Source organism: Furipterus horrens, unplaced genomic scaffold, assembly GCF_987537825.1.
Source record: "Furipterus horrens unplaced genomic scaffold, mFurHor1.1.pri manual_scaffold_2, whole genome shotgun sequence".
In the NCBI taxonomy this organism is placed as follows: Eukaryota; Metazoa; Chordata; class Mammalia; order Chiroptera; family Furipteridae; genus Furipterus; species Furipterus horrens.
The window spans coordinates 171,252,386-171,276,837 of record NW_028327172.1 but is presented as its reverse complement, the minus strand read 5'-3'; the positions used below and the strand labels follow the sequence as shown (position 1 = coordinate 171,276,837).

Below are 24,452 nucleotides of genomic sequence, written 5' to 3'. Positions count from 1 at the left end.
ACCTATCAGTTTGCCTTATGCACATAAATAAAATTTTAAAAGGTATAGGATGAATAGCTATTAGCCCCTCACTACCTGCCCAGATCTTATACCATTAATTAGCTGGATTCTCCTATCTACCACGAGACAGATGGTCCATAAAGCCCAGACATGCATCATCTCCATTTGTGGCAGCCAACCAGGACTTTCTTTGCTCTATTCCTGACACTGCTGCCATTCTGTTCTAGACCTGGGTATCTCAGACCCTCTGGCTTTGAATATATGTGCAGGTTACACTGCGTTGTTTGGACTTGATGACAGACCTCAGCCTCAGACCTTTCTAGGGTCTTTCATTCAGACTCATTTCCCTGGATGCCCCAGGTAGAATAATCTTCCATAGCTCTTACACACAATTCAAACTCTGGCTCATCTGGGTTCACTTATGCCTGCTAAGAGATTTTATTCATGCTAAGTAGTCAAAATAGGCACAAGAAAATAAGGACATTTTAGACTGTTTCAATTCTCCAAGGACAGTTTTCTGATGTCCTGACCACAGGACACATTGGTTATAAGAAACAGTGGTCTGAAACAATTTGTTGATGCATTATTTTAACAAACATTTGTTGAATGCTTAGTATGAGCCAGATACATATAGGAGATGGGCAATGCAAAGAGAAATGAGATATATTATCTCCCTTGCAGAGTACATTAACCCACATGGGAGTGTATAAACCAATACTCCCCCACAATGAGATCACTGGGATGGAGTTAGGGGACTTTCTGATAGAGGTGGCATATGAAACAGCTCCTGAGTGACAAGCAGGAGCCTCTGGTGACTGGTCCATGCTTATCCTCCTGTTCTGTCTCTCTGCACTCCCTGCCTCAGTGTAAAACTCCAGGTTAAAACAAAATAAACTACTTACTTTTATTCTTGGGTCATACCACACTGCTTCCAGATTTCATGCCCTTGTTCACTTGGTCCTCTTTTTTCTGGAATGGGTCCCCTGCCCATTCACATTAGGTACCACCCTGTTCCTGCTGCACAGTCATGACCGTGGCCTGTATGGGTAGATTGATATAAGAATTTAATTTCATGTTCAGAAATCTTCACTCACATTCCCACAGAGCCAGTCACTAGATAATTTTAGGTAAATAGAGATGAAAGTTGTATGGGAATAAGTTTTTAAGGCAAGCTATAGGTAGAGTGGATCTCCACTGCCCATTCCTGCCTCTGCCAGTCAGCATGGCTAGTTCTCAGGATGCAGCAGTGTCTTAACCTAAGTGCCCTCAAAAAGCAGAGCCTGGGTCATCAGCCTGCCATTCCAGCATATTTATATGGGCAAATGTCCCCACTGGACAGGACTGGAAAATTGGAAAGAGTGAAGTAGGAAAAGAGGGTATGAGCAACTGGGATTTAATCCTACTGGGGACCCTCTAAGACAGGTAGAATATTGGCCTAAAACATGAAAGAAGGGGAATATTTATTGACTGCCTCCTGTTACTTGTTGGGCAAGAGGTTTACCATGGTGGCGACAGATAAACGTTGGCGCAGAAAGGTACCCGGTACAGCTGAGGTGAGGAGCTGTAACTTTCCCTTTGCACACAGTTGGTGGCTGTAGTAATGGCGGGGTAAACAGCGGGCCCAGAAGAACTGATCATCCTGGATTGTACTAAATATCAATTCTGAAAGATTCATAATGATTACAGGGCAAAAGGAATTTCACCTCCAAAGCTTCTATTTTAAAGATTCTTTCATCTCTTTAAGAGTCATTTCTTGTGTGGGTTCAACGATTGTGCATAAAAACCTGATGAACAACTCTTGCAAAAGTCATTGTCTTAGAATATCACTTGATCAAACAAGAGGATAAGCACTAGACTACCCATCACTGTGGTTATAAATATTTGTATATTTTGGTTGATGGAGATCTAATGGATTCAAATGACATGTTAGGAAGAAAATAATCATGACCAAAAATAAAATTTTTTTCTTTTATTTCTGAAAATGAGTGATTTTGATTAAGCCTTTCCCATGAATCAAATCCACACCATCGACAAATGTTGGTTGTTTCTAGACAGGCTTAATTCTCTTCTCCTTCTCCTTCTTCTTCTTCCTCTTCTTTTTCTTCTTCTTCTTTTTGGAAGCTCCTGTACATAAATTGGAATTCTAATCTGTTTGTACTCCTCATTTGAGTCAGTTATGGGTTGGGTCTGGAGACCATTACAGCAAACCTGATTTTCTTCAGTTACAAGAAATAGATGAAAGATTTAGACATCATAATTAATGCTGAAGACACGGTATTTAAGCCTATGAAACATGATGAAGTCTCCAAACTGAGGAAGTAGATATTTTGGATTGTCATATTGGAGCAATACAAACTCAACAAAACTTCAGTTCCCTTTCTACGAAGCTACCAGGTAAAGCACACATGCCCACTGATTTTATTTTGGTGTTATTCTAAATTGATTGAGATAAATTTTTTTTTTAAAACAAACGTTTCATTTTGAAATAATTTTAAATTCACAAAAGGTGCAAAGATGAAACAGTTTCAGCGTCTTCTTCACTAAGTTGCCATTTTGAACACTTTACATCAGCATGGTATCTGTGCCAAAGCTAAGAAACCAACAATGGCCCATTACTATTGACAAACCTCCAGTCTTTATGTCAATTTCACCAGTTTTTCTGCTTACACTTTCTATTTCAGGATGCAATCCACATTACAGTTATCTATCATGGCTTCCTACTTTCTTCTGAACTATGACAGCTTCTTAGTCTTTTCCTATTTTTCACAACCTTGGCAGTTTTAAAGAGTACTTATTAGTCAACTATTTAAAATTTCTCAACTTAATGTTGAAGAATGCTGTTCTCATTGTTAGACTTGGCTTATAAACTTTTGGAAAAAATACCAAAGAGTGATGTACTCTTATCATCATATCATACCAGGGGGTACACCCACCTGACGTCACACAGATGATATTGACCTTAATCATTTAGTTAAGGAGATAGATGTTTGCCAGATTCCTCCCTGGGTTTCTTTATGGTAGAATAACTATTACATTATCAGAACGGGGCACTGTAAGAAAATCTAAAGAGCTCTATCAAAGCCACAGGAGACAGTTGTGCTGTTAGTGAAACCAAACAATGGAGATGTATGACCAATTTGTGGTGCTTGTACTTTAGAATAAGCAAACTTGAATCATACAAATCAGAGAGTAACAAGCAGATTTTAAAAAAATCATTCCTCTGAAAGTTCTTGCTCAGATACATCACAGAACATTTTCATCAGAGCACAATGGTTAAAAACTATTCTATCTGGTTTTGAGAACCAGCCTCCATATCTTGCAACCTTAGAAAGTCACTAAACCTCTTTGTGCCTCAGTTCTCTATCTGTAACCTTAAAGTCTCATAATATCTACTTTATAAGGAGGTTTGGAAGATTGAATGAGTCAATATTTTTAAAACAGAGAAGCTCCTGGAATTTAGCACAAAATAAATGTGCTGCTGCTTGGGGTGAGGATAGAGGTTAGCTAACTTGCCTGTGGTCTGTGGCAGTAAATAAAGTGACCTGCTTCATATTTATGCAGTCCTGTGAACTCCTATAACTTGTCAGCTATTATGTTTGTTAAAGAAAAGAGAAAAGTTTCAATGACCTGTTAAAGTTTATTCCATAAACAAAAGTTAAGAGAGATTAGAAGGGGAAAAAAATCTCTTTATGCTTTTCTGACTTTTATAAGCTTTATAAAATGAGTCTGTGTTAAATTTACAATTAGAAAACAAAACAATACATCTTTCAAGTTTTAAAGAATAGCTTTTGTACTTCTGGGCCAGTTTCCCATCAAATCCCAGAAGATGACTGATACCAAGAGGAGTAACTACACAAACTCTCAATTACTCAGGATCTAGTCATATATTTTATAAGCTTTAGATTATTTCTTGTTTCCTGCTGCTTAACACAAATTTTAATGTTCCTTTAATTCCCCTGGTTTTTCTCTCAGGAACATACTGATAAACACTAGAGTATTTTTAAAGATAGTCATTCATTTTGTAAATCATTTCCAATAAATAAGATAAAGTCTTTAATTCAAGCTCCATTTTTACATATGAAGTGATTGGAAGTAGGACTACAATATAAATCAATGATACAGCTGAACAGTAAGGGAAAACAAAACAAAACAGGTAAGTATATCTCTGGGTAGAGTTCAGATGTGGCTTGCTCTTAGAAAGCCTGATACAGAAAAATTCAAATGTGTAAAGAAAAACTGAGGAGTAAAACTTCCATTATATTGCTTTTTTTTTTTCTTCTTTATAGGATTCACACAGCTTGAGCTTCTGTTTAGGTAATGTTGGAAAGAGTTATTTCCATTTTATTATTTAACAAATATTTATAAGGCATTTTGTCCGTGCTGGCTTTCACAAATGACTCATTTCTCATAACTACACTGGGATAGGCAAAGAAATCTTTAACTTGTAGGTGATAGGTGGCAATTATACACAGGCAGCTTCACTGCATGCCAGGTGGCTGGCTGTCTACCTGGTATAGACTCTGATCCACGGAGCTGGTCTGCCTGGAGCCACGTCCTTAGACTCCCATCCCTGGGCCAGAAGCCATTCCTTTCTTCTCTCCTGCCTCCCACTGTATTCCATGTCTCCAAGAGATTCGAATCCAACCTGGATAATTACACTTAAACCCTATATACCTAATGTTGAATCAAGCAATGTTTTACTATTTGAAAAAAGTAATAAAGGCATCAGGTTAAAAGATTGAAATTCTTGCTCAGAATACAGAGATGTGTCAATGTTTCTAGAGAAAGGGGGACCAACACTGAAGGTCCTGGAGTAAATGAAACGGGGCGTTATGTGTGACGTGATGTTTCCTATTTCAGCCCCGTACAAACAGAGCAAGGGTGTGCCAGGTCCCTCTGCTCTCGTGTTCAGGTGCAGTTTTGTCCAAGGATAGACCAGAAAACGTGAGCCCATGAATCTGCCCTACTAGCCTCTTTGCAGTTTCAGGGGGACCACCAGTCCTCTATGTCATAGTTCAATCTGAACCCCTCACGTGGCAAAGAGATCTCTGAGGAATTTCAGCGGTATACAGAAGAGTTCTTATTACAGCCCCTAGTTTTCATTGAAATTAGCATTGGAGTCAACTTTTGACACTGATCCCTCTTATCACTAAATGGAAAATAAAACCGACATTCGAAGTGTGACGAGAATATAAAACAAGGGAACAATAGATAACTACGGTGTTTTTACATTCATTTTATGTATATGGAATATATATGAATGTAGTATCTGTAAACAGCTAAGTAAAATTCAGCCTTCCCCCCTCCTTGATTCCTCACGTCTATTAACTAAGAGAGACAACTCTTTCGCTCTAACGCTGTGGCACTTTTCTTTGAGGGTCGCATTGATCTGCTCCCAGTCCCTCCCGGACCCGCGCACTGGGGTCACTGGGCGCCCACGATCACCCCTCGCAGGCAGTAGCTCCTGCGCGGCGACGACTGCCCCACCCGCTTGAGGATTTGGGCGGAAATAGAACATCCTAGAGTCCACCGAGTCACGCGGGAGGCAAGGCGGGGAGGCACCCACCAGTCCCCTTTACAATCACAAAGCTGCCTTCAGGGGGCGGGGCCGAACCTTCTTTCCAGACACGGGAACAACCTACAGGTCCGGGAATTACCCTGCCCGGTGGCTGTGAATTTTCCGCCCCGACCATGGATAAAAGGGGTTCGTCCGTCTCGGGGAGCCACAGATCTCGCTCAGTGAGCTCTCCTGCCAGCTCTCGCGCTCCAGGCACCGCCGCCCCGACTCTCCGAGCTGAGCCCCATGGCCCGCACCGCGACCGCCGCCGTCCCCTGCGCCCCCGGACTCCTCCGGGCGGCGCTGCTGCTCCTGCTCCTGGTCGCCGCCTGCCGGCACACTGCAGGTGAGACTCAGAGCCCGGGGATCCCAAGGGGGGACAGGGGACGGTGGGTGGGCGCCCTCGCAGGGACAGCTCCACTAACCGAGCCTGTTGTCTCCCCAGTGGCCAATGAACTTCGCTGCCAGTGCTTGCGGACCTCGCAGGGAATTCCCCCCAGGAGCATCCAGAGTATGAAGGTGACGAACCCAGGACCCCACTGCTCCCAAACCGAAGTCATGTAAGTATCACCTCCATCGTCCAGGTGCTTCTACCCTGACCCCAGCCCGCCGTCTTTGTCTCACGTGGATTCTCCCTTCTCTCTGCAGAGCCACTCTCAAGAATGGACAGGAAGTTTGTCTCAATCCCGAAGCCCCCCTGGTTAAGAAAATCATCGAAAAGATGTTAAACAAGTGAGTTATGTGACTAGAGTCATTGATGACAGGTACTGGCATCTGCCTCCTGAAAATTATGTCAGGGAAACCCAGGGTTTAGCTGAAGAAGTGAAAAGTGATTATCTTACAGTTAAATTTGCCCTTAAGGTTATTAATTCGCTCTGGTCCAATAGGATATTTCCGGGGCTCTCCATCCCCATTCAGATGAATATGGGTAAAGCTGCCTTGGTTAAAATTCTCCTTGGTGTTGGGCAGTTATGCTAAAAAGTTTTCCACCTGTTAAAAAACAAATAAATACACAAACAAACAAAAAACTGAGATCCTTCTGGTCCCCCCAGGTCTTTCTGGGCTTCACACCTGAAAAACAGAACCCTTGTTTCTCTGCAACACAGGCCCTAAAGCTTAGTTAGTGGTGAAGAGCAGGGACTTTGCAGAGACACTGTAGTAAGTAGAAATCTGGGTTTGACCAGATTAGCTGTATATCTCAAGGACAATTCTTCAGTTTATCTAGACTCAGAACAGGGAAAACAATAGTAGCTACTGCCTGGGGTAGCTCTGAGGTTTAAGTAAGGTCCAACGTGACAGATGATCCAATGTCACTTCCCTTGGCACTTACCTACCCAAGAGGTTCTGGCTGTTAGCAGCTAGTAATTCAGAAAGAACCACAGGCATTACCACCCACCACATTACTAAACAAGAGCATTCAAGAACTAAGAGAGCTCTGCCACACAGTCTAAAAGCAGCCACTTCATGCCAGGCTGGGGAAACCAGATTCAGAAAACTTTGAAATCTAGAGGGCAGACATGGGGAGAGAATTCTGTGGATGGCTTTTCTGAGCAACTACTAAGGACAATCTTTTTCTCATTAGAGGGCTGGCTTCAACTAACCAGAGGACGCAAGAAGCTGATTGATGGCTATACCTGAAGCAGGCTCTGACTTATGAAAATCAAAGAGGAAAAAGAGGGCTCATCAGCTCCCAAAGCCACCTGGATTGGGTTTCATATGTTTGAGCATCTCTTAGGAGAGTTCGTCTACTTATTTATGTATTTATTGGTTGGTTTTCAAATATTCTATGTTAATATTTTACATGTAAAATCATTAAGGATGTGATTGACTCTACCTGTACACTGTACTATTATTTTTATTGTTTATATTATGTCAAACCCAAGTTAGTCCAATTCTGCTTCTTATTTAATTTGAAGGTAAAATGTTTGCAAATATTCTTTAGTCATTAAATTAATATTTCCGAGGAGCCCATAGCAGTGCCAGCTGCTATGGCAGAAGATGGGGGATCCAAGTAAATAGAGAGGCCATTGTCAGTGTAGGGGGATGCATTTGTACATCTATTTTTGTAACTATTTAAAAGAATTCCAGTTTTTATTTATTGGAACAATTTCACAGTATGTGGACATTTCTAATGTTGAAGCTTTAAGAACTACAATGTTCTAAACATCCTTTGGACATTTCATGTCTTTCTTGTAAGGCATAATGCCTTGTTTAGTGTTAATTATGCAATGTTTGTGTCCTAAAACTAAGAGGTTTGAATATTTATTGATGTTTATGCCAAAAATAAAATAAAGTATTTAAAAATAAACAGTGTTTGTCTCATTTTCTGGGGGGAAAAAGCAACTATCTCTACTGGAAAATCTGATGATTTCTTAACACTTATTTTTTCTCTTGTACATTCAATTGGCTATACATATAAATCAAACTATAAACTATGCTTAACTTCATCTGGTAGTAGCTGTCAATTCCATTGGCTCTCACCTACCCAAGAATGTGCTTTTCCAACTGTGAGCTATTTCCTTGCCATCAATTCAAGAGTCACTGATATACAGAGGCAGGCAAAAGTAGGTTTACAGTTGTTTGTATGGAAAAAGACATTAATAAATAATAATACCAGAATAAACTCTGTGTTTTGCATATTCACAACTGTAAACCTACTTTGCCCACCTCTTTGTTTGTTTCAATAAGTAGCTTCTTGCTACCTTGCTCCTCAGGTTTACCTCCTTAACATTTACATTTTTACAGTTATCTTAACAAGGACCCCGGTTTCATTGTTTTTGCTGAATGGTTTTCCTAATAACTGACAGTTTAATGAAGCTGGCAGTGAAATGACAGTGAAGTGAATTTTTTCTTCAAAACTAAAATAATTTGTATAATCAGTAGAAGCAAAAAAAAGTGAAGGAGTACTTCACCTAGGAAAATACCTAATTGATAGTTGGGTTCAATTTTTTAATCCTTATTTGTGAGGAACTACCAGTGAGTTAAATGTTTATCCTAATCCTTTCTGCCTATTTGTCAAATAGAATGGTTTTAAGATATGAGTGCATTAGTTCTCACTTTTCCTAGTGCAATTTTTATAGACCCTGATAGATTGTTTAGCTTGAGAAAGTCCTCTGGAGTTTGGTATTCAATGCTGCCCCAGTTTGACAGCAGTACCCCGGGTTTCCAAGACAAGCAAAACTGGCTTGTCAAAAATGGAAGATTCCTATAATCTATAAGAAACCACATTCCAAACCTTAAAAGCAGGGATGTTTGTGGATGTGTGGGGTGTGTCCTTGTCTCTGATTCAGGACTCATTCAGTAAATCCTGAGCTGTCAGTAAAAGCCTTCAGCAGAGGCAAGAAGGAAGGACTAGTAGCCTGTATACTTGAGAGCAAGCTCCGGCTTGCCCCAAAGAGCTGGGTAAATGAGGGCTCCATGTAGCAAGAAACAACTTCTGTGAGTTTTTTGCACTTAAAGAAGTTGAAAATAATAATCTCTTCATAACACCAATGTTATCAGTTAGAGACAAATGAAATGAGAAGTGAGAAAATTTGTGAACTGTACAGTAGTAAATAAATGCAAACCATTCTAGAAGTTCCACAAAAGCCATTTATTCCCTAATCGCAAATCATAGGACATTTAAAAATATTTACAAGTAGCACCTAAAAGGCTTAATAAAGCCCTCACACACCTAAGACCACTTCTTGCACTCAAACATTGTCTTGATCCTCCTGGATTGTCCACTTAGCTCTTGTCAATGTGGAACATTGGAGCACTAAAAAGAGAAATATGTTTCTGTTTACATGGTGGTTAAAGACAGATTTCAAAGAATCAAATAAACTTTGGAGTAAATTTCAGCTCTATTAGTTATTGGCTGTGTGATTTTGGGTAAGTTTCTTGACTTCACCTAACCTCACCGCCCCCCCCAATAGAATGAATGTAATAACAGAATATGCTTTCTGAAGTTGTTGCAGAGATGGCTTCAGAAATATGCCATTGGTCATCAGGCCAACTCCATGGACATTATCTCAGTGTCAGTCCTGGATTGAGTGGGTATATAGTGCAGTTTTCACACCAAATTGCCCTGAGTCTTTACAATCACAAAGCAGTCTTTCATTAAGAATATTATGTGAGGAAATGGGACACAAGGGTGTGTGAAGTGTGGTCTTGTGGTGAAGGAAGTAAGGAAAGAATACTACGTGACACATCACAACTTTGTAGGTCATCAGCAGGAAAGAGCAACGGCAACAATGACTGAGGTTTCCTGAGCAGTGTTACCAAAGGAGCTAGAGTCAAGGAGGATGAAACATGGCTGACACTATTCTGTCCTTGCGAGTCATTCTTTGTGAGTTCTACTGAGACGTCTTCTCAGGACTTTCAGGAGTAACTAAAGAGACACTGGGGGATGGCAGAGGTGGCAGACCTGCAATAGCATAATGGGGACAATTCAGAGTAATAGCTGATACTGTTTTGTCTTTTTTTCTGATTACCTAGACAAATAATAACTGAGAAGACTAGTCCTATCTTCACAGTGGATGCCCTACTCCATGTTCCTTCTGCATAACAATTAGTTCCACAGTTGCAATGAACATTTCTGCTGACACCTTCTCAACTCAATCTCCTTCATCCTTCTGATTCTCTTCTTGAGGTCTGTCTTCATTTGAGGCAGGTGGGAGGAATGGCAGAGAGAGTTTTCTCAGCTCACAGACAGGATGGCCTGTAATTTTATGCCCTCGGTGGCAACCCTCACTGAGGGGCAGGAGTTAGTGGATGAATATTTTGTTTTCTAGTCTCCCTTGGTTGGACAGTTTTAGAAGTTACACTATATATCCATTTCTACATCAATTTCTATATCTAAATCTATATCTGTATTTATATCTACATATATATACCTATATCATCTACATATATCTATATCTATCTATATCTACATACTTTTCAACTCTCTGTTATGTTCACATTCTCTTTTAAACCCTTGAACATAGTTATAATAGTTATTTTAAAATTCTTATCTACAAATTTAATCATTCTGTCAGTTCTGAGTCTATTTCTCTTGACTGATTTTTTTTCTCTGGTTATGGGTCACATTTTTCTATTTCTCGGCATGTGTATTAATTTTGATTGGGTATAAGAAATTTTGAATCTTGTGTTGACAACTGTTGAAATTTGTTTATTTCCTTTAGAGTTCTTGATTTCTGTTCTGATAGGCAAGTAAGTTACTAGAGCATCAACTTGATATTTCTGAGGCTGTTTTTCAGTTTTGTTAGGGTTGTCTAGAGAGAGTTCTTTGCCCTAGTGCTGAACTACAAAGTCATGCCCCTCTGTGTCTTTATTGAGTGCACACAAGATCTCTTCACTCTAATAAGTCAGGCTTCAGTTATATCTTTATCCCATGTGAGGTCTGAGAATTGCTCAGTTTCACCCTATGCATTTGTGACTTTGCATTGATCAAAGAGACCCAATGGAACCCCAGTGTAGATCCTAGAGCTCTATTTTTCTGAATGGATGTCTCCTTTATACAACTCAACTCCATAACTTCTAGTCATCTCAGTTTCCTTGTGTCTCCTCGATTCCTCAAGACCATTGTGCTCTCCTTAGGGTCTTCCTCCTGGCTCAGTGTTCCAGAATTGCCTCAGCAAAAAAGCCAGGGTGATCATGGACCTAACCTTGTTTGGTTTCTTTTCTCGGGGACCCTAGTCTTCTGGTACCTGTTGTTCAAATGTCTAAAAACAACTGTTTCATGTGTTTTGTTGAGTTTTCTAGTTGTTTATGGCTGGAGGTTAGGACTGTTTCCTTTTACTCCAACATGGCTGGAAATGGAAGTTTTGGTGGAACAATTCTAAGGAACATTATACAAAGTTTCTCAGAGGTTCCATAGTAAAATTAAGTTCTAGTTATTCTGTACAATCATATATCATTTATGACATAGACTTTATTACCCTTTTTCTCTTTCCTACCTCCATTCTCCCACTTCCTCACTTGTTCTTCCTGTAATCATCTTTAAGACAAACTACTCCACACAAGTGTTTGTATCAGAATTACTTTCAGAGGAACCTAAATTAGATCACTTGGATTGCCCCAAAATTAATATCAAAGTTAAGACTCTTGTACTATTTTTTTAAGGAGTATAATACCAGAGAGTCTAGAGGGAGAACAGTGTGAAGTGGGGCAGGAAAAAGTGATAATAGGAAATTGTACAACCATAACCACACTGACCATCGTTAAGTACAACTGTGGTAATATCTTCACTTCCCAAGCAGCTATTGCATTTGTTTTCTTATTCTGAAGAAACTGTAACAACAACTCAAATCAAGAAATAGGAGCAGCTGGATTTACATTAGACAGTCATAGATCATCCAAACATCAGGGCATCAGCCTCTGATTTTTCTTTCTTGGCTGAAGTGAAGTCAAACCCTGGAGGCCAGATCCATAAGGTCCTAAAGTAGATGTGGTTGGGGAAATAGTCAACAAAACCTACACCCATGACCTAATTTTCACCTGTGAAAAGGATGGTACTCTTACTGACATTTTGTTCTCCAAATTAAAAGTGACATTTTTTAAAAGTGAGAGGTAGTTGAAACTGTACCTTTTACTTTCAACAGTTCCCTGAAAAAGAAAACACATAGTTTTGAGAGGAATAAACAAGCCACACATTAAAACCAGGAAGTTATCTTGTAGCAGCAACCAGGCAGGATTTTGTTCAGTTCAAATCTGAGAGAGCATACAAAAAAATAGTTTTTCATTTTATAAATGGGACTGCGTAGGCTCAGAGATCACTAAGTAATTACCAAGTGTCACAGAACTGTTTTATTTAAAAATGGATAGAACTTAGCTTTCTGAAATTTAGTACAAGGCTATTTTTATTAACTAGACCATTCTGATAATTGCCAAAGAAGATTATTATCTTGAAATCTTAGTTCTAGGATTGGCTTTTAAAATTTGGAGAACAAATCTCAGAGTACTATTAATAACCAACAGGTGATTCATATCACAAGCTACCGTTGGGTAGTCTAAAGGAAATATGATGAATATTGTGGCCAAACAATTTGACGTAAAGAGTGCATTCAGGCATTTTGTGTGATCTGCTAAATTGCTCTATCAGTTATCTATTGTCTTCACAAAATGTAGTGTCTTAGAACAATAACCATTTTATTCTGGCTTATGATCCCACAGGTCATCAATTTAGGCTAGGTGATACAAAAGTTGGGCTGGGCTCAGTAGGTGGTTCTTCTGATAGTCTTTTCTGCAGTCACTTACGTGGCTTCAGTCATCTAGTGACTTAAGCAGGACTGCTTCACTTACATGTCTGGTAGTTGGTGCTAGCTATTGGCTGGGCATCATGTTTCTATCAGACTATCTTCTTATGGTGACAGCAACATTTCAAGAGGGCAGGAGTGGAAGCTCCTAGGTTATTTGTATTTCTGACCTGAAGTATCCACATCACTTTTACTACATCCTATTGGCCAAAGCAAGTCCTAAGGTCAGCACAGAGTCAAGGCATTTGGGAAACAGATTCCACAGCTTAAAGTGAGCAGCTATTAAGAATTTGTGACTATTTTTAATCTTTTACAATTATTTAATTTCTCTATGATATTTAATTTCCTCATCTATAAGATAAAAACATGCCTTGTGAAGTTTCCAGATAACATTCAAAAAGTTCATACAGGTGTGTAGACACAAAGCAAAGCTCAATAAATGATCATTACTATTACCACATTCACGCTATCTCCATTAGTGTAGATAAATATTTTGAAGAATGAAACATAAGATTACAACTAAAAATAAGATTTTCTTAGTGACTTGAATCTTTGTATAGGTCTCAGGGTTATGAAAAATTCAGCTAATAAAGTAGATTGCCTATAAAACCTTAGAAGTTGACAATCTGAGCATTTTAAACAATCTTGATCTAATTGTAAATTAATTCTGCTCCAGCTCTAGCATAGATTTTAGTAAGTCTAGAATTAGAACTACCTGGATCTTTTATCACCACCTGTTTAACAAACTTCTTAACAACCTCCATGATGTCCCAAGCCTGTCTTCAAAGTTTTAAAAGATGAAATTATTTTGAGTCTTTTAACACTGCTTATCATCCTTGTATACTTCCTTATTATCATCATAATATTTACACATGTTGATAACACAGCATTTTATGACCTCTACTTGATACAGAAGAAAAATAAGATCCAAATAAATTAAGGTTATGTCTGAATAGTGTTTCTAACTTATTTGCACCTTTTTTTGTTTGTAGAGTGGCCAATTGAATGTTGACAAGTTATTAAAATTTATCTCATTTTGAGATTGCAATAACTTTTTCCCCTTCCTTGACATGTCAAGACCATTGCCTTAGTTTGTCTGGGGTGCTATAACAAAATACCACAGATTGGGTGGCTTTTTTATAAACAACAGAAATTTATTTCTTCTAGTTCTGGAGGCTAAAAGTCCAAGATCAGGGTGCCAGCATCACAGACTCGTCCTTGTGTCATCACAGGATGGAAGGGTCTAGAGAGCTCTGTGGAGTCTCTTTTATAAGGGTACTAATCCCACTCCTGTGTATTCTACCCTCATGACCTAACCACCTCTCAAAGGCTCCACTTCCTAATACTATCACTTTGGGGATTAGGATTCCAATATGCGAATTTGGGGGGAGACATAAATACTCAGACCATAGCAACTCTTAACAAAGCAGTGTCTCTTTGTGCATTTCTCTGTCTGGAACATTTATCAGCCTTTGTTTGATAAGCATCCTTTCATCTTTAGCAACTCTTGTGTTACCGCCCCTATGAAGTCTTCCCTCCCCTCTTCCTCTGGCCAAGCCTGTCCTCCTCTGCCTCAGTGTGCCTCAGGTAAGACAAATCTAGTATAGCACAGATCACCTTTTTGTTTAAGTTGCTTACATGGCTGTCTTTCCAAACAGGTTATGAACTTCTCAAGAGCAGAAACTCAATTTTTATTCTTTAAATATCTAGTATTCAGCAAAGGTCCTGGCAGGTAATAAATGCTCAATGAGAACTAGAAAACTTATCTCATTATTTAGACTGGGTTTACCTTTGGACTATATCAGCTCTTCAGTAGTTACTGAGTCTTCAAATAAATGCTCTTATAGGTTGAATTATGTCCCTCTCCCAAATTCATTGAATTCCTAACCCCCAGTATCTCATTTGGGTACAAGGTCTTCACAGAAGTAACCAAATGAAAGTAAGCTCATTTGGGTGGGGCTTAATCCAACATGACTGGTCTTCTTATAAAAAGGGGAAATTCAGAGACAGACATATACACAGGGACAGCACCATGTGAAGATGAAGATGACCATCTACCAGCCAAGAAGAGAGGCTTAAAACGGCTCCCTCCCTCACTCACAGCCCAAAGAAAGAATCAACTTTGCCAAACCTTGATCTTGGACTTCTACCCTCTAGAACAGTGAGAGAGTTTCTGTTGTTAAGCCACCCAGTCTGTGGTACTTTTGTTATGGCAGCACTAGGAAGTAAATACAAGTACTTTAGTGTTTAATTTGTTAATGAAAAAAAATATATTAAGTATGGAATAATTAAGGTATCTTATAAATCTTAAGGAAAAAAATTGAAGTTCATAGTTCACTGTTAGATAATTCAGTTTCAAGCTCATTGAAACTGCTGCCTTCAAACCAAAAGTAAACTTTAGTTTGCTGTTCTTTGGAGGACAAGGGTTATTGTAATCTGAACTTCAGTTTCTTTGTAGGTTATCTATATTGTAAATATAGTTAGAGCTTGGCAGATTCTTTTATGACCTTGAGTTGGATTGTGCAACTAGGCATAAAAACCAGAAGCAAGTATTTGCTGTGAGAAAGCATCTTAATTTCCTACTTTGTACAAGTGTAACCTTTGAAAAGCTATATAGATATTCTTGTGATTCTATTCTGCAAGTTACCATTAACTGCAACTAGAATGGAACCCTTCACAATTACAAAGTTTCACCACCCTAAGGAAAAAATAGGTTTATTTTTCTCTTGGACAAATTCACCTCTTCTTACCCCAACCCACAAAATGAAACAAAATGTGAAAAACAAACCCAGCTTCCTCTTTAGCTTGTAAGTGACAAACATGACACTTATAAACTGCTCCTTTCATTCTTCAATAGGGAGAGAGAATGCAAGAACTGCAAAAAAGTTCCCGGGGCTACAAAGAGCACATAAAAGAGGGCTATAGTGTTGCTTATACCATTTAGATGAGGATCAAGGACAAGCACAGACATGGCTGCTAAGAGCTCACTAACAGTTCTGGTCATCCTTGTCCTGGGTATCTTTGATAAACCAACCATGCCTTCTGTCTTTTCCTCCTAGGCGGTAGAAATAATTCAGAAAAGATTCCAGATCTAATGAGATTGTATTTGGCATCAGGCAAAATGTAGAAACTGTGAAATTAATACCTAACCAGAACATGCATTTAGGTTTCAGAGTGTCAAAAATTTTCTTAAATTAATTTTTAAAAATCTGCTTATATTCCTAGAAATATATGACTGTAATGATCTGTGCTTTTCTTATTACAAATGATAGCAAGAACAGTGTTGCAAATAGGTTTAGGGTATTTATTTTAATGATGGAATACAGATAGAAATCACTACCTTTAACTGATAGAATTCATATAAAATCTTTAGATTATAGGAAATCAAGCTGACTTTACTATTAAATAAGTTATATTTTTAGACAATGAATTATTGATATAGTGTAATTACCAGTTTCTCAAACATAGTAGATGCTCAATAAATGTTCATTGGTCATCTCTATGGTAGATGATTAGATTTGTGTGATTGTCTCCCTAGATATTTCTATCAGACTTATTTTGTGTGTTGATCACCTTGTTGCACTGATTTCAATTCCAGGTAAAGAATTAAGCATCATGGCTGCCTAGTTCTTACTCAGGGTTTTGTTATTCTTATCTCACACAGCTGATCCCTGTGAGAGCCAAGAGTCTCGATGTCAGAGTATTCAGACTTATTCTGACTTTATCATCCCAAATTGATCTCAAATGTTCAGTTGATGCCTGAAGGTACCTACTGCAGCAGAAAAGAAATTATGTAAGTAGTGAAGATGGGGAGAATGGAAGCCTCTAATACCAGACTTTCTTCTTTTAACTTTTTCCCACTTGTATTGAGATATAAGTGACCTACATCATAAGTTTACTAATGTGATGATATTAGGAGCCTTTGGGAGGTGGTTAGGTCATGAAGGTGGAACCCTCATGAATGGGATTAGAATCCTTATAAAAGAGACCCTAGACAGTGTTCTTACCCTTCCACAATGGGAGGACACAGCAAGAGAGTTATGAACCAGAAAGTGGAATTTCACCTGACACCCAAAGTGCCTGCACTTTGATCTTGAACTTCCCAACCTCCAGAATTGTGAGAAATAAAATAAATATTTGTTGTTTAAGTCAATATTTGTGATATGGAAGTTAGAAAGGACTAAGCCTGCTTTTGAACTTTAGGTCAATGAAATCACACTGAGTGTATTGTTTTGTGACTTGCTTCTATTATTCAACATCATATTCTTCAATACATACATTCTGATGAGTTTAGATGTAGTTAATTCAGTGTAAGTGGTATTTAGTATTCTATTGTAGGAATATTAAATCAATAAATACAGATTTGTTTTATCCAATCCAAAATTGTTAAACATTTGGATTCTTTCTAGATTTTTACTATTATCAACATTTTATGTCTCTTAGTTCATGTGGATGAGAGTATCTAAAAGTTATTGCTGGGTTTAGGGTGTGCACATCTTCAATCTTACTAGGTAATGTCCTACTATTACAACTGACACTCCTTCCTACATTTAATAATCTGTTGCTTCACATACTGGCCAATAACTGGTTTTGTCAGCCTGATGGGTAGAAATTGGTATCTTTTATTTTTTTAATTTTCATTTATATATTATTAATGAGGTGGGAAATTTTTTCATATATTTATAAGCATTTGTTCCATTTTCTGTAAAATTACTATAAACTTTGCTTCTTTTTCTATTTGGATATTATCAGCTTTTCTTTACATAGTTTGGATATTAATCTTTTCTCAGACTTATACATAAAAACTCTCATCTTTCAATTTGGGGTTCATATTTTCATTCTTGGTATGTTGTTTTCTTAATTAACATAAATGTGAGTTTAGCAATATGCTCTTTTCTGGTTAGCAGATTTAGTGTTTTGTTTAAAAAAAAATACCCTTCACATACTTTTTTATAAAAGTATACTTTTATTTTTTATTCTAAAATTTTTAATTTTTTTGCATTTAAAAATTTAACTGACCCAGAATTTATTTTTGTATATGATGTGATGAAATTATCAAATGTTATTTTATTATTCTATACAGCTCATCAATAGTTCCAAGACTCTTTATTAAAATATCATTTTCCCACTGATCTACAATGCTACTTGTGCTGTAAACACAAGAACTCTCCCAATGCATAAGGATGGTTCTGACCACTTTATTCTGTCTCATTAATCAATTTGTCTATACATGTACACCATCTTTATTATTAATATTTTATAATAATTCTTAACATGAGGAAAAGAAAATTTTTTTATCTTCTTCAGAGTGGCTTTTTCTTTTCCTTTCTCTGACTTTTGCTCTTCCCCATGAATCTTAGAAGCAGCTTGTAAATTTGCACTAATTAAATTATAATTGTGAGTGGAATTTCTTTGAAATTATAGATTAATTTGTGAATTATTGATATCTTTATGATTATGAGTTTTCTATTTCAAAAACATAAAATAGCTCCTAAATTATGGAGGTCTTCTCTAATGTCTTCAAAGTTTTATGATTTTCTCTACAAAAACCTTTTATATCTTTTTTTTATTATTAAAACTCTTCAACATTTTACTTGGGTAGTCACATCTCTGGAGGGAAATGTCAATTTAGTTTTCCTCTTTTGAAAAAAGTTAAAGGGTTTTTTTTTCCTTCTAACTTGGCTAAGATGGCAGTGGTGGTAGCAAGCAAATACTTTTGAGTTTTCACCATTATTCATGATGTTTTGTGGCTATCCTTGTATAGGTAACTTGCTAAGGAATTATTATTTAACTACTATCATTGTTTTTCATAACTGAATATTAAATTGCATTATTTACTTAAACCCTGATTGTAGTAACATAATCTGTTCCTCATGTAATGAACTTCAAGGGAGTAAAGATTTGTGGTTCTGTAAAGTGCAGTTGAAAACTACAGAATTAATTTAAATAAGCAAAATAAGCAAATTATGCTCTCTCTGTCTCTCCCAGTAATAAATAAGGCTTACTGTGGGCCTAAAACCAAAAAATTAGCATAGATGTAATTATAAAATATATAGTAAGGAATTGATAGCTGGCAGCCTGGAAGATACTATACTTATGCAGGTTTTCCAGAGTTTAGCTCTGTACCTTGTACATCCTGAGACCAGTAAATATTTGCTGATTAATGGAAACCTAAAATGTCTCTAAAGAAAAGATGTTGTTTTAGTTGATTAAAACTAATTTCGTTGTACATACTGATGTGACTAAAAATCATGTTCTAATAATATGATTAATATTCTTTGGAGAGCCATGTGCTCATTTTAAGCATATGCATTAACTGTTGCAGAAATTCTAATGAATATATTTAAAGCATTATTGAGTGCAGTTATTATTTAACCAGAGCCCCCTTTTCTTTTCAGAGTCATATTGAAAAAATGGAAAATTAATTTGTTTGGATTCTGAGGTTGAAAGGGTGATGACTGTTATCAAAAAGATTATAGACAGATAAAATTAATACCAGGGGTACTCACATTTGTATTTGTGCTCTCTGCTTTCTTTTAATTAAGTATGTATTTAGGAAATATACAGACTCTTCTACAAATTAGAATAAAATTACAATAAGTTTAGAATACGTCTATACCAGAGAATCACAAAGTGTGGCCTCCAGATCAGAAAAATTAGCATCACCAGGCAATTTATTAGAGATGAAAATTCTCAGGTCTTATCTCCAACCTACTGAATCAGAAACTCTAAGAGTGGGCCCAACAGTGTATTTTAACAAACTCTAGTTAATTCTGATGCAGTTCAAGAACCAATGACCTACACTTTCTATTTAACATGATATCCAAATACCCTCCTTGAATATGAAAGTGATTTAAAATATTTAGAAGGTGTCTTGTTCAGCCCAGGTAGGCAGATAATAGATGAAAGATATTTTGATGAAATAAATTTTAAGAAAAAAAATTCCTGCCTTTGAAAAAAATGTATTTCTGATAACATTTCCAGAAACTAAACTCAAAATGGAATTTGCAAAATGATGATTGGAGCAGGTATAATGAGAGCTAGCAGGTGATGATTGGAGGGTGTTTGGGTTAATTTGTGAAAAAAAATATTTTTTATATTTTCAAGTCATAGCAGTGATAAAAAGAAAGAGGTGAGTACTCATAATGAAAAAAAAAAAAGCCTAAATTTTGTGTTTGTATTTTTTTTAATTGAAAAATCAAACAGAAAAGAAGTTAAGGGTATGTATAGCTTATGATTCATCTGAGGGTCCTCTTGTCAGTTGAATGATGCAATGGAGGGAGAAACCTTGTTTTTTTAATCCTATAGCTATGGTTTACTCTTCCAGATCCATCAGCTGTAAGTTACATCATTCTGGATAATTCACTTAACATTGGGGGTTTACATACTTTCACTTGTTCTTACTTTGGTCTGTCATGTGAGAAGTAGAGATAATACGCATAAAGTATTTAATTGTGGCTATCATTAATTTTCAGTTCATCAAATAGATGGATTTTTTCTTTATTTTTTTTTTTCTTACAAGGATGGGTCATCCTGTGTGTCTATATAGTTACACAACACTCTGCTTATATTATAGTGCCCTTCACTGATGGTCACTCAAGGGGCATCACATCCTGTGGATATCAAGAGCCCTTGGTTTCATTGTGAGCTTTGGCATCCTTCACAATTTTCTTTGAAAATAGCACCAATTTATGCTAATTTAGGATTATAATTAACTGCTTTCTTTATTTATGCTGCAGACTTAAATACTGCTTTCAATTGGGTGACTGACTACATGTGAGGGGAGTAATAGCAGGAAAGGTGATGAAATGTCCACTATGTAGGAAAGACAGTCCCCTAAACTCATAGAGCAGGTGAGAGGTTTCCCTGTTAGGCTCAATATTTTACCTCCTCCATGCAGTCCCCTACAATCGTTTGGTCCACTTACTTTTCTGGCTAACTCTGGCATTTGACTTCTGGTTATCTCTCCATTCCACCCTTTGGTACCATCCTTAATAACATCACTGTGTGTGTGTGTGTGTGTGTGTGTGTGTGTGTGTGTGTGTGTTTTAATTAACTTATCAACACCCTGGTCTCAATGCTCAACTTTTGAGTTCCAAAGATCTTAACCTCCACCCCATTTTAGTCACTCACAACTTTGGATCTCTGTGTAAAGTAAGATTATTTATCTACAGCGTTCAAAACTAAAATACTTCTTTTAGAGGAATTTTTCATTCATTATAAGACCTAAAATAAGAATGCGTTTAGAAGAAGGAAATGGGATGTCATACAGTTGTCATACAGTTATATAGAGAATTCACTTTTAAATTAAGCAAACCTAACAGATAACATCAGCCAAGAGTAGAAGTGATCCATCCTAGGAAATTGTGGAGTCATCATGTGAGAAGAGGAGGATGAAATTTATGACCATCAAGACCCAGGAAAGATCACAGAAAGAAGAGATGGGAAATACAGGACTGAAGTAATGGTCTAATTATTGAACTTCTTCTTAGAATTTCTGCATATGTAACACCATATTATGTGAATAAACATCAAATTACTTTACTGTTTCTGAAGGAAAAAAATGTGTTAATAGATGAGTGATATCCTAATGGCGTCAATGAATAAGAATGATGCTTCAGAAAGTATCTTAATCACTTGAGGTTACTATAGTAAACGACCATGGACTGGGTGGCTTAAACAACAAACATTTACTTCTCACAGTCTGGAGGGGGAAAATCCAAGGTCAAGGTGCCAGTATGGTCAGGTTGTTGATGAAGGTCTTCTTCCTGGCCATCTTCTTGCTCTTTTCTTGTGGTGGAAAAAGAGAGAGCTAGCTCTCTGGCTTTTCCTTGTAAGGGCACCAGTATTACTCATGGGAGCTCCACTCTCATGACCTGATTAATTACTTTCCAAAGGCCCCATCTTCAAATACCATCACATTGAAATTAGGATTTCATATGAGCTTTGGAGGGACACAAACATTCAGTATGTGGCAGAAAGGGATTTAGTCCATAGACACTGGAGCCCCTCAGGAGTCTTCTTGACATCAGTTGTGTCTTTGCCTCTCTCTGCTGGCTTGAGTTTTCTTCTTTCTCTCTGCTCTCCTAGTCTCTATGGCAAGTTTTCTACAAAAAAGTAACTCACTTTCCCTAAGATTCAATTTCCAACTGTTAGGTTAGAAGACCTTATTGGACATAGTGATTCAGGTGTCCACAGAAGTCCAATCAACTGTGGCCAAGGGACCCTGGTTACATGGTCCTAACAAGGCCAGCTGAGACCCACCACTCACTGTAGAATGCAGAAACAGTTTCCAGAGGAGTGAGCATTTTTAATAAATAAATTGGTCAGGATTCTGTCACTACATGTGCGAACCTACATATGTGAGAGGGAAAACGAAGTCAGATGAGCTGAAAGAGAAAACACATTTCCTCAGAGAAACTATTGCCTTTTATCTAAGTGATACCCATGAAGAGCCCTAGGCAAGAAAAACTTTGGGCTCTATGATTCTCAGCAAGTATCTGAACTTCTCTATACTCAGTTGCAAATGTGAACACATGGCAAAACAAGACTAAAGAAAGAATCTCTATCCTTTGTAGGATTGTTACAAGAAGTTAATAAAATTAAAGCTGCTTTGAAAGTTAGCATGAAATATCATAAAGTGTTGCCATTGCTATTATTAAAATTACAAAATTAATTCTCAATTACTACTTAATAAAGCCAGCTTTATGGTACCTGTTCACAATATCTTATCCACAAGTATACAAACCAAGCCACCAAAGCAGGTGGCAAGTTTTATTGTTGCTGACCATGGCAAAAATAATAATTATGCTGTTAAGCTGTACACTAACAATTAGCTCTGAGATTGAGCTTAATAAAAGAACAATCTTGGAACCACAAGTAGAACTTTCAGGTTATTTTAAAATATAAAATTCCAAATTTTAAGATAAAGGATCCAGTTCACACAACTGAGTCATGCAACCACTTATGGTCTAGACACCTGTAGACAGGGGAGTAGGAACCCACTCCAGAGATGTGGCCACCAGGAGCCACCCCAGGGTGAGGCAGGTGATTTCCAGAGTAGCTGGCAGACATCTCAGGGGCCTCTCTACAACTGTGAGAGCACTCTTCACTCTTCTCAAAACTAAGGGAAGGTTAAATGAGTATGGCACTTCTGGTTCCAGAAGGTGGTTTATTTATTTATTAAAACATTTTTTGTTTGTTTGGAAAAATAACCTAGAACCCCTTATACTACAAATCACCTAGAAGTACTAGATAAGATATGATATAAGTCTTTTCAGATGAATAGCTTAATTCTCCAGAAAGTAGGGGAAAAGAGCCTCAGGATTTTCCCCAAGACCCTTTAAAAACGAAAGTAAGAGAAGAAATGTCAAAGATAAGTGAGTTAAGTTGTGCAGGGTGAGGACTGAATGTAGTTTTATCAATAACCTAGATGTGGACGTTTTAATCTTACATTAAGACAGATGACATGACTGTGCATATTGATAAGACAGAGAGTAGTAACAAAGACTCTTGCATGAAATAAGAACCTTCAATAAAAATAAAGCTACTAAAGATCATAGGTTTGTGATAAGGAAGTATGTCTACCTCAACATAAACAATGAGAAAAAAAAGACAATTTTCCCCTCAAAAAGTCTTCACTAAAAGTCTACCCTCAAGCAGGTTTGGAATTCCATTATAACACCTGTACATTCTTGTAACTTCCAGATAACATAGAAGGAGTCCAGATCAATGTCTGGCAGAGATGAAAGTAAAAATGCCCCAGCAGGATGACCCCACAGGAGTCTCAAAGGTAAAGTTATTCTGAAGATGAGTTTGTAATCCAAATCTATAAAACTCTGGAGAAACCGTCCACCCTAAATAAGAGTTAAGAGCTGCAATAAGCAGCATCCCTAAACTGAATGTGTTAAAATCAACAAAGAGACCATTATAAATATGTTTCAGGTAATTTGACATTAAAGAAGGAAGTGAATCATAAGGAAAGGATAAGATACTATGAAACCAAGAAGATTGGTGGGGGATCAGAAAAATAAATAATAGGGAAAGGAAGACCAAGTTTTAAAAAACAAAGAAACTTTTAAAAATAAAAATATGATTATATAAAGTAAAATTTATTTGGATAGCTTAAACAGTGGATTAGAGTCTGCTATAGAGACAATTATTTTAAGTGCCTCTAGGCTGCAGAGGGGATAAAAATACAGATGATGCAAAAAGGAGGTTAAGAGACTTCAACACTAGTATAAGAATATCCAATTTATTTCTGAAAGGGCTCTAGACAGTGAGGAGAGGGAGAATGGATAAGAAGTAAATAATATTTGAAAGGATAATGATTGTAATGAAACCCCCATATTTAATAGAGTCTAAGCAGGAGAACAAATTAAAATTCACACCCAACTACAACCAACCCTCAGGAGCGAAAATACAAAGAAAAGACCATGGAATGGGTAAGCATGGCCTACTAGGTGGCCAGTGCACCCAAAGGAGAACTCAAGAAAAGGTCAAATCTGAGGCAGGCCTCTGGAAATATATACGTGCTTTTGCTAAAATGGAATTGTTCTCGATGAGTTAGTTGTAGAAGAAAATCAAACTGCTATGATTTTTTAAATGTACATTTGTAATAAATAATCAGGGCCACCAAATCTGGTGTTAATTATGCC

At 37.3% G+C, this 24,452-nt stretch overlaps 1 long non-coding RNA gene and 1 pseudogene across 1 annotated transcript; both read left to right on the top strand.

Moving 5' to 3' along the window:
• The first annotated feature begins 5,992 nt into the window (after positions 1-5,992).
• Positions 5,993-7,831, top strand: LOC150019978 (uncharacterized). Its single transcript, XR_016509313.1, has 3 exons — positions 5,993-6,117; positions 6,206-6,289; positions 7,140-7,831. It is a non-coding gene; the product is annotated as an uncharacterized LOC150019978 (long non-coding RNA).
• A 7,933-nt stretch (positions 7,832-15,764) lies between these two features.
• On the top strand, positions 15,765-19,282 carry LOC150019977 (C-X-C motif chemokine 15-like; annotated as a pseudogene).
• The last annotated feature ends 5,170 nt before the right edge of the window (positions 19,283-24,452 follow it).